Below are 11,766 nucleotides of genomic sequence, written 5' to 3' on the forward strand. Positions count from 1 at the left end.
TTTTTTTTTTTCTTTTTGCGGTACGCGGGCCTCTCACTGCTGTGGCCTCTCCCGTTGCGGAGCACAGGCTCCGGACGCGCAGGCTCAGTGGCCATGGCTCACGGGCCCAGCCGCTCCGCGGCATGTGGGATCTTCCCAGACCGGGGCACGAACCCGTGTCCCTTGCATCGGCAGGCGGACTCTCAACCACTGCGCCACCAGGGAAGCCCTCTACTAACTTTTTTTAATTTCCAGTTTTATTGAGATATAATTGACCTAGAGCACTGTATAAGTTTAAAGTGTGCAGCATAATGATTTGACTTACATCATGAGATGATGACCACAATTAGCTTAGCGAACATCCATCATCTCAAACTGATACAAAATTAAAGAAATAGAAAAACAATATTTTTCCTTGTGAGGTTGGAAGAAATTAGTTGGTGAAAGTTAGTGTTTAGGTGCTACATGTCTTGCAGCGGGTGGGAGAAATTAAATCTGGGAGTCAGACATCTGTTTCCATGGCACTGTGATCATGCAAAGAGTTGGAATTTAAGAACTTGAAAAGATTGTAGAGCACTACATCTTTAGTCTATTCCGAACCAATTATATTTTATATCTTTAGGTAGCTAATTATTACTGTCGAAAAGGCAATGATAGTCCTTGATTTGAAGTTTGTGCCCTTTCTACAACAGTAACGGTAAAGGTCTGAGCCACGCAAAAGAGCAGGTCAGGTGTTGCTGATTAGAGTTTACCCTGTTTGATCCATGGTGGTCTGACTTCTAATTCCAGAATCTCATGTTTATGGACTTAAAAAGAGTGTATGATCCTATTATCTGGGATAGTTTGTGATTGAATACACAGTATAATTCATGGAAAGTTTAAGTTCAGCAAGGAAAGAAAATGCCTATCGCTTCCTGTCTTTTTGGTATTTGGGCATCTGTTTGGTCAAAAGTTTGTCATTGGTTCAGATTCTTTCCAGGGTTTGGGGATATTCACATTGACAAGCTCTTTGCAGCGCGCCAAGGGATTTTAGTTTGAATAGTGAAATGAATGTTTCCTTCTAACAACAAAACTTAGAAGAATGGCTTCTAACTTTTACTTCTTTGTGACCAAGAAAATGTATTTTTAAGCTTAATACCGACCACCCTAACTTAGTTTGAAAAATATTCAGTTCTGTGTTATTGCTAATATGTAAAACAGGTTTTAAAAATAATGTATAAGCTTTCCATTTTGGAAAAATAATCATTGAATTTATAGAAAAACCAAACCTGAGTGTATGTTTCATTTATCTTAATCAGGGGAAGGCTATAGAAAAGTTGCTCTAAAGGTAGAATAAAATAATTTCCCTGGCCTGTTGTTACTTAAATTCCTGAATGTGAGGTTGTTAGAGGCTTGGTTCATTCTGTCACGTTTCTCTGAGTCCTCCTTTAAAGATGGGCACGCACCAAAGCACTTACGGAATTAACAGGAGTTTCCAAATACGGTTGACATAGAAATTCTAGTTCTCCAAATGATTTGCTTTCCTTCCTTCCGTTTTCATTATACCAGTTGTGTGCATGGATAGACTTTACCTAACGTCTATGTCAAATATAACCCAGTAGCCTGTATCTTTGGTGGGGGTCTCTTTTGGGGAAGAGAATTCACTAGCAAATTGAAGCAGACAAATTTACAAGGTTTTTAATGGTTCACAAAATCATTGGGAAATGTGTAGACTCTTCTTTCAAGACTTAGTGATAAATGTACCTGGGAAGATGTTTAAAGTATCACACACAGCAAAGCCCAAGGAAATTAAAAGAAAGAAAAATAGAGCTCATCTATGCTGCAATTAGAGAACAGATAAACTATAGGTGTTCTACGGGTTGGCCTCCAATTCATGTTAGGAGTTAGGAGATCTGCAACTGGTACTCAGAATAAGAGTTGGCTAAAGGGTCGGAATATTATGCTTCGTTGTTTAGATGTGTGAAGTATTGGGATGAATATTAGAACAAGGATTGAGAGTAGCAGTGCTAGGACTCCTAGTCTGTTGGGAATTGATCGTAGTATGGCGTATGCAAATAGAAAATATCACTCTGGTTTAATGTGTGCTGGGGTGCAAATGTGTAGAAATGCCAGGTAAGGCTGGTTGAGACCAGTTGTTACTATTATTAGGTCTAGTTGGCTGGAGGTGGAGAAAGCAATAATTTTTTTGATATCGTTCTGGGTGAGGGCACTGCATGTTAAGTATTTCAAAGGCTATCTGTCAGGCACAATTTGGACCAACTTGACAATGTGCTCTATAATCACCATGCAATAAAACTGAAAATAAGAAATGTAGAAACAACAATAATAACAAAAACACCAACTACTCAGAAGTTCAAAATTCATTTTGAAATAATTCTTTGATCAAAGAAGAAGTCAAAATCAAAATGGTGGAATATCTGGAAAATAATAATGAAAATACTTACATCAAAATTTATGGTTCATTTCCATATAGCTACCTCTCAAAAAATTTTAAGCACAGATGGTTTTATAGGCAAACATTCATTTAGATCTTCAACCTGATCCTTGTTATGCTATTTAAACTGTTTCAGAGCATAAAGCAAAAGAAATCCGAATTCTTGCTATGACTAGCAAACTGCCAGCCCCCCTTCGCTAGCTACATATCAAAATCTTTAAAAGAAGTACTTTAAAAAATGATGACTCAAAATCATAATAATTTAGCATATTAATAGATCAAAGTAGAAAACAATGCGCTCAGTTTTATGGAATTCAACATCCGTTCCTCATTTTTTAACAAAGTAAAGATAACATTAACGTGCTAAAAATAGTCATCCTAAGCCAATGGGCAGTAACATAATTAAATATCAGAAGTGATTTTCTAATTTTGTTGTAAAATCGATATCCCCATCTGTGTTTCATCCAGGACGACTTGGAAATAAAATATTTTTAGTGTGTAAAAACTAATAATAAATAAATATCAGAAGCTAGAGCAGTTGTTCATCTTAACTCCTCGAGTGCCAGCCAATGAAGGCATACATGGAAGCAGAGTAAAAAAAACCCGAGGTAATTCACTGAGGGATTATGATGCAACTAATACAGCCTCAGACTTCACTGGCTGTTACGACAAAGTAAGTTCGCATTTTCTTTTGTACCCAATTTATGTCTTTAAGCCTTCGTCCTCCAATAACCAAAAGTCCATTCTACTGATTTTGCCTCTTCAAGTATTTTCTGGGGCTCCCCCATTAACAGACTTCAATGTTTGTTAAGTACATAATGGCAGTAGCTTAGTACCAGTTCCTTGCTGTCCACTCATCCCCCACCAACAGGTTCCTCCAGCTCCGTGCTGCTCTCCCTCTTTCTTCCCCCCAGTTTAGACAGCGACCTTACCTCAACTCCCCCAGTGCATAGGCTAAGGCTAGGCTGTGACGTTTTAGAAAACTGATAATAGAGAACCATTACAATGATGAAAACATTTTAGTTTCATACTGGATATCAGGGTTCCTATAGTCTGTACCCGTGTTCCTCCATGGGCAAATGATCTCTTTCTACTACCCTGTCAAAAGAACCAGCCTATCACATGCTAACTGCAGTGTCCTTCACTGTGTGCCCCAATCAGGACACAGAGTAATTTCTGCCATTCTGCCCACCATGGAAGCCACTGTCATCTATGGTGCAGAGTCATCTAACTCAACTGTCCCCCAAATTTTCATTCTAGAAAGATTTTTGTTTTAATTTTTGAATATCTAAAATGTACATGAAGATTTTTTTTAAACCAAAATCTTTTCCCTAGAGGTAAACTTCTCTTCTACCTTGAGAACAACAGCAAACCACATCAGGAAGTTTCAAAACTGCTCTTAGATTATCAAGGTTCCAGAACTATTATATTCCAGTCTTAAAGGAGCCTATTACCTTTACAAGCCCTAGAGTTCAGTAAAATGGATCCTTGGGGGCTCCCCTGGTGGCGCAGTGGTTGAGAGTCCGCTTGCCGATGCAGGGGACACGGGTTCGTGCCCCGGTCTGGGAAGATCCCACATGCCCGCGGAGCGGCTGGGCCCGTGAGCCATGGCCGCTGAGCCTGTGCGTCCGGAGCCTGTGCTCCGCAACGGGAGAGGCCATGGCAGTGAGGGGCCCGCGTACCGGTAAAAAAAAAAAAAAAAAAAAAAAAAGGGATCCTTGACAATTTCCTCCATAAAGGGAAAAGGAAAAGGAAGAGAACACAGGGAGCTCAAAAGGATACCTTATAAGTGGAAAAAGAAGACATTTTCCAGAAGCAGGGAAACTATCTCAATGGAGCGATAAAAGTTAATGGTGGTTACAGTATGTTACATACTTTACGTGGTTTTTTCCAAAAGAAATTTTAATACAATAAGTGTGTCCGTTAAGTTCTTTTCTGCCATCTCCAAACTCAACCTTCTAAACTTTGCTTTGTGGTGCTGAGGCTGGTACTCAACAAACCGCATTCCTTCGTTGCCCCTGATGCCCTAATAGCCATGCCAGTAGGAGGCGCTAGAGGAAGACTGCGAGGCTGGAGTAGAAGATGGAACTTGTTCCTTTCTGTTGTTTCCTGTGGGCTCCCTGTGTCCTCCCTGCCTGTTCCCTGAACATCACCTGAGCACAGCTGTTTTTTTAACCCCATCAGTGGCAGTTCCTTCCCACAGCAGTTGAGTCCAACATTTGCAAAAGCAGCCTCATGGCTCTCTTCCTTTCCTCAGAGATGCCAGCACTAGGAGAACGTTTGTGGGTATAGAGTTTAAGGATATTAAACCAAGGAGGATTTAGTGTAACACTAGACTGAGCTGAATGTATGGTATACGCTCATTTATTACAGATTTTGGATTAAATGTGTTAAGTTTGTTTAGCGGCAAGTGGATGTCATAAGCTACTTCTTCATTTTACTTTGTATTAGTTTCTTGTTTCTCTGGTCCCCACTGCTTCACGTGTGCAGGGGTTTTTCTCTGTTTTGTTCACTGCTGTATTCTCCCCAATTTCCACTGTAAGTGAAGAAACATTTTTTGGCTTTGCTGCCACATTTTAAAAAATAACATCTTTTTTAATTTGCATATTTCCACAAAAAGAAATTTTCCGTGGCCTTCTGTGCTCTGTATGACTTCTCAGTAGGAATTCTTCAGAAAACTTGATGAGAATGATTGAATGAATGCAAAAGAGCCTATTGCCTGAGAGTTAAAGGACAACAGTTTGCCATTTCAACTGCTTCTACTAAGCTTTCTGAGGTTCTGTCAAGAGAGAAATCTGGTCTTTTGTCTCCCACCTTTAACAATTCACCCCTTTATTCCTCCGTGTCGCTCCCATTTTAGTAATAAAATATCTAGTAAAAACTAGGAGTTGGTGGAATCATTCACATAGATATAGTAATATTAGCACACATTTTAAAACATTTTGTTCACAAAGGCCCACACTTTGGGAAAAGTCTGAGATAGGTTTTCTCACAATAATTTGGTGTTCCTGAAAAAACATTACAGTGACGTTTTAGCACAGAGCCAGGTTGCAGCAACCCAAAGAACAGTAAGGATTTTTCCAGTGTCTTCTGGGGTAGTGTGTACTTTTCACCCCTTTGGGCAGGTTAGAGTTCATCATCACAGGGCCCATCAGCCCTGGAATCACAGGAATCACAGCTCAGAACCACAGGAATTTGTTCAACGTTCTGGGCAGAAATTGTCTCTCATTGCCACCCAGGATCAGGCTTCTCCTCTGGTCTCAGGCTCAGTGGAGGTGGTGACCACCAAGCTTTGTGTACACCCCAGTTCACATCTTCCTTTCGTGTTTCCTTTTAACAAGCTTCGTTCTTTACCATGGTCTTAACTGCCCAGCCCCGGTGGACTCCAGGTGAATTCCATCAGAAAGCACACTGGGAAGAAGGTAGAAGAATTTTGGCAAAATCACAAAATGTGGATAGTAATATACCAGATGCAGTGGAACACTCACCTCTCTCCCGGGGGTGCTGTGAGAACCAATTAATGTTTGTAAAGGGCTTTGAGTTCCTTGGAAGGAAGGTGCCACCAGACCACTAAGCATTATTGTGAAGGGATTATGTGCACAAATACAATACCAGGAGCCAGGATATTACTAAAAATAAAGCAGAACTTTCTGTGAGGAAGGTAAGGAAGGAAATCCTCACTGAAAAAAGCTTAACTGTCTCTTAACACAAATGCTTAGGCCACCGGGCAATGGAACGGCAAATCTGAGATTCTATTCTAGGTAAAGAATTATGTTTTCTCAGCATTGTCAAGGTGCTGTGGAACAAAACAAAGTGACTGCTTTACCCAAAAGAAAGTTATGGTCTTTGAAAAAGAGACTAAGAGGATGTTTGGCTACTGCACTGTGTCCATCCATGAGGAAAACGGCAACAGAAAAGCAAATGTTTGTTTGCCTTACGGGGGAAGGAGTTTAAGACATTGGAAGAAAGGAGACTGCTTCAGATTTAAATATTTGTTGATCGTGGCTCCCAATAACTCTAGTGATGAGGATTAAAGCTTGTGAGAAACCGAAACACACTTTTCATTTGCTTTTTTGCTTCTTTCTCAAACAAGTGCTTTCAAACCTATGTTTGAAATAGCAGAAGTAATATCTTCTTGCTTGTGCGTTTACAAAAATGATCACATTAACTGTGTAAAAAAACAAAACAAAAACTCTCTACTTTGTCCATGTTATAAGCACAACATGCTATATTTACGTAATGGGTCGTATAGTGTTTTCGAAGCCCTCATTAGGCACTGGGTTAATAAAATCACAGCAGAAATGGGGATGAAACTGTCTCCTCCCAAACCCCTCTTTCTGACCCTTTCTTTCTCCTCCACCTCCTTCTTTTTTTTTTCTTTTTTTCTTTTTTTGGCTGTACGCAGGCCTCTCACTGCCGCGGCCCCTCCCGTTGCGGAGCACAGACCCCGGACGCGCAGGCTCAGCGGCCATGGCTCACGGGCCCAGCCGCCCCGCGGCACGTGGGATCCTCCCGCACCGGGGCACGAACCCGTGTCCCCCGCATCGGCAGGCGGACCCTCAACCACTGCGCCACCAGGGAAGCCCACCACCTGCTTCTTTTATAACAAGGACTCAGGAGCCTGAAGCAGATTAGCAAACAAATATAACCTTTAATGTCATGGCGTACTTTCCCCAGCATAAATGGGATTCATCTGCCAACCCAGCAAATTCTACATTGCAAATACCTCAGCCCCATGATCAGCCACTTCCGCCAACCCCCTAATTTATGGCACAAAGGTCATTTTATTTTAATGTTTGCACTGGTTAGACTTTCTCCATTCTTCCCTCCCATTCCCTCTCTCTCTCTCTCTCTCTCTATCTCTCTCTCTCTCTCGTTTTCTACCTTTGAAAAGTCCTGTATGCAGCCTTTAGAAAAGCATGAAAGAGAACAAACCAGTGGTTCCCAGAGAAGCCAGAAGAGTGAAAGAATGTGGAACCCGAACTGCCCTCCAGCAGCCCCAGAAGATCCAGCTCCAGAATTTCCCAAGGCAGCCTGGGTCTGGCCCTGGCTGGACAGCGCAGGGGTGAGGCCTGAACATCACGGCCAAACACAGGCACTCTATCGCCCCCAAAGCTTGTTTCCCCCGGATTTTACCATAATAATGAAGAAAAGCTGGGTCGGTTCCCTAGACCCTACTCAGACATTTTAAGAACTAGAAATGTGTTGAGTTTTGTATGAATGGAGAAGGCAAGCGGCCTGATGGCTGATCTCAGAATCGGAAGGTGTCCGAGCGCCACTGACTTCAGCGACTTGCTCAAGGTCACAGTGTAAGAGGAAGGGGCAGGCGGGTAGTTTACAGTCACTAGCTCTTCCGCCCACCCAAGCCGTCCTGTTCCTTCCAAACCGCACTGCTTCCCTGAGGAAAGGATCACCACGCTGCTCTCATTCAGGACCCTGAAGGGAAAAGGGCTATTCTGGGGTTATTTACTCAAAACCATTGGGTAAATTCTGAGTCATATTAACGTTTCCCTTTACTCACCCTTTGAAACCTGATCAACGTGAGTCACTAAACTGTTCTATCCTCTTGGTTGGTGACCAAAGGGAAATGCTGCATTTTAAGAAGTAGGTCGTCCTGGCTGTCGTGGGTGCGTTTCTGAGAGTCACAATGGACAGAGATGTGATGAATAATGAGGCCGGAAGAACCCTGCAGCTGTGAGCCCCCAAGTCCTCGTGGCACGTGAGCCAGAGAGACTCCTCCTTCCTGAAATACAGGGTCTCCGTCAGGCCTTTAAGCTAAAATAGTGGGAACAATGTGTTAAGGAAGAGTGAGCACGTAAGCATGTTTCTGAAGAACGGTCATGACATCAGGACCTTTTACTGCAAAACAGCAAAGGAGCCTAACAACGTGCAGCAACGTGCAGCACGATGGATGAATCTCAGTAATGGGATATTAAGTGGAAAAGAGTGTCCCCAGAGATTAGGTACCACATAATGCCCTTTATATAGGTTAAAGCAACTAACAGTTTTTTTAAAACCATGAGCAGTTTAGGAATACAATACAACTATATAGAAAAAAAAGCAAGGAGTTGATGGGTTCAGGATTCAGGATGGTGATGGGGAGGGCAGTGGTGATGCTGGTGGGAGAATGTATGAATAGATGTGAGTTATTTTCCAGTCCTATTTTTGCTTTGGGAGATGGGTTCATAGATGCTAAGTACATTTCCATAAATTATTTACCTACCTAGGATTTAGCAGGTACATCATCTATACTTAATTAAGGTAAGTAAATAATTTATGTACTTAATTACATACATAAATAAGTAAATAACTAAGTTTAAGCTGAACATTCACCGCCCAGTGATAACAACGTATCGTGAATCAAGGATCCTTGGCTCACAGACGGCCATCTTCTCCCTGCGTCTCTTCATATCATCTTCCCTCTACGCTGGCACTGTGTTGAACTTTCCCCTTTTATAACACGCTGACCATACTGGACTTAAGAACCACTCTAATGCCTTCATTCAAACTTGATTACTTCTCTTGAGACGTTTTCTCCGAATGAGATCACATTCTGAGGTACTGGGGGTAGGATCTCAACATACCTCCTTTTGGCAAGACAGAATCCAACCCATACGACAGTGCACAATGCTTGACTGCTAAGATCCATGGCATTGGGAAGGGCGGCGGGGAACCGCTGTTTTAAGTGTGCATGTACAATGCCGTTTTCAAGGTTTTGTCTTCATTTTGGCACTGCTGGCTTAAACATTGTGAATGGAAGAAAGCACAGAAAGATTGTTAAAACGCTCTAAAAGAGACAGACAGACAGACAGAGACAGAGAGGAATCCCATTCTCTGAGTCTTTTTATTTATTTATTTATTATTTTTAAAAAATTGAAGTATAGTTGGGCTTCCCTGGTGGCGCAGTGGTTGAGAGTCCGTCTGCCGATGCAGGGGACACGGGTTCGTGCCCCGGTCCGGGAAGATCCCACATGCCGCAGAGCGGCTGGGCCCGTGAGCCATGGCCGCTGAGCCTGCGCGTCCGGAGCCTGTGCTCCACAACGGGAGAGGCCACAACAGTGAGAGGCCCGCGTACAGCAAAAAAAAAAAAAAAAAAAAAAATTGAAGTATAGTTGATTTATAATATAACAGTTTTAGATATACAACATAGTTATTCAAAATGTTTATAGATCATACTCCATTTAAAGTTATTATAAAATATTGGCTGTATTCCTTGTGCTGTACAATATATCCTTGTAGCTTGTTTATTTCATACATAGTAGTTTGTACCTCTTAATTCCCTACCACTATCTCCCCCCTCCCCCCTCCCCTCTCCTTACTGGTAACCACTTGTTTTTTCTCTATGTCTGTGAGTCTGTTTCTGTTTTGTTAAATATGTTCATTTGTTTTACTTACTAGATTCCACGTATAAATAATAACACAGATTATTTATCTTTGTCTGACTTATTTCGCTAAACATGATATTCTCTAAGTCCATCCATGTAGCTGCAAATGGCAGAATTTCATTCTTTTTATGGCTGAGTAATATTCCATCATGTATACATACACCACATCTTCTTTATCCATTCATCTGTTGCTGGGCACTTAAGTTCCTTCCACATCTTGGCAATTATAAATAATGCTGCTATGAACATTGGGGTGCATGTATCTTTTAGAATTAGTGTTCTCATTTTCTCTGAGACTTTTTAATTGATCACAAATATTGATCACAAAACTTCAAGCCAACTTTGATTCATTCTGCTCCTTAAAGCAGCCACTCAATGCTAGGTACCCCTTCTATCATGCAACATCTATCAACATTTAAAATGCATCAGCTTCTCTCTTCCTGGAATCTATTTATAACATGAGTTTTTAAAAGATGTCCAAGGCTGTTTATGGCAACATTGTTTGTACTAGCAAAAAAAATCTAGAAACATACTAAAGGTGTATCAGTAAGGGAATTGTTGAATAATTTGTGGTATATCTATGCTGTGCAAGCATTTAAAAAGAAGAAGAAAGAGTCTTATAATAATAGACAAGCAGCATTCACTCTGTGCCAGCCCTGTGTTAAGTGTGCTTATACAGATTGTCTGATTTATTCTCGGCCAGTCGGTCACTGGCCTGGGTACAGTTGAAGAAAGAGGGACCTAAGAGACTTGAGTGGTGAAGTCACTTGCCCAAGATTACACAGCTAGCTCAGCTAGGATTCAAGCCACGAAAGTGTATAAATGAGAAAAAACGTTTTGAAAAATATGTACCAAGGTTTGAAAAGTGGTTATCACTCTAAAGTGGTGGGGTTGGACTTCCCTGGTGGCGCAGTGGTTAAGAATCCACCTGCCAACGCAGGGGACACGGGTTCGAGCCCTGGTCTGGGAAGATCCCACGTGCCACGGAGCAACTAAGCCCGGGCGCCATAACTACTGAGCCTGTGCTCTAGAGCCCGTGTGCCACAACTACTGAGCCCGTGAGCCACAACTACTGAAGCCTGCGTGCCTAGAGCCTGTGCTCCCAACAAGAGAAGCCACTGCAATGAGAAGCCCGCGTACCACAACGAAGAGTAGCCCCCCCTCGCTGCAACTAGAGAAAGCCCGCACGCAGCAACAAGGACCCAACACAGCCAAAAATAAATAAATAATAAAATAAAGTGGTGGGGTCATGGATGACTTTGCTTTGTTTTTTCAGAAAGACAGAGTTTGTGTCTCTCAGGCCCATTCCTTTCTTCCTTTTTGTTCCCGCTGCTCCCAGGTAAGCCCAAGTTTCATCGTCTCATGCTTAGTTTACACACTCGTCTCCTGGTCTCTGGTTTTCCTCTAAATATCCTGCACGACCCTTGGATCTGACAGTCCCTTCCGTAGGTACCCTGCCTTCCAAGGAAGTCCAGCTCTTCAGGCTGGAATTGCCTGGCCACCTCTTAATAATCCAAACTTTTCTTCCTCTAGGGTTCAGCTTGACCAGCTCTGCTGTAAGAAGCCTCGTCTTTTTCCTGCCCCTCTCTGTTCCACATTTCTGCCACCTGTGTCCTTACCTGGTTTGCGCTCTCATCCACAGGGGCCCCCCTTTCCTTCTTTGCTGAACTAAAGCCTTCGGCACTCAGCCAAACACCATCACTCCATGAAACCGTCCCTCCCTGGCTCTGCCAACCTTCAGTGCCCTCCCCTCTCCATGCCCTCCTGTGGCATCTATACCATTCATTTTGGCACTATGTTCTTGCAGTGCCATTTTACTGTTTAATATGTGCTTTACTCCTTGTTGGAGAGTAACTCCCAAAGGCAAATAGCACCTATTTTCCTTGTTGGAAACAGCGTACCATTCAGCACTGTGTTGTATCTCTACCTGGTGTCCAAGAAACATGTATGTAATAATGCCAATGAATT

The sequence above is a fragment of the Aethalodelphis obliquidens genome, unplaced genomic scaffold (genome assembly GCF_003676395.1).
Source record: "Aethalodelphis obliquidens isolate GAN/ISIS:26980383/991018 unplaced genomic scaffold, ASM367639v1 scaffold6, whole genome shotgun sequence".
NCBI lineage: Eukaryota > Metazoa > Chordata > Mammalia > Artiodactyla > Delphinidae > Aethalodelphis > Aethalodelphis obliquidens.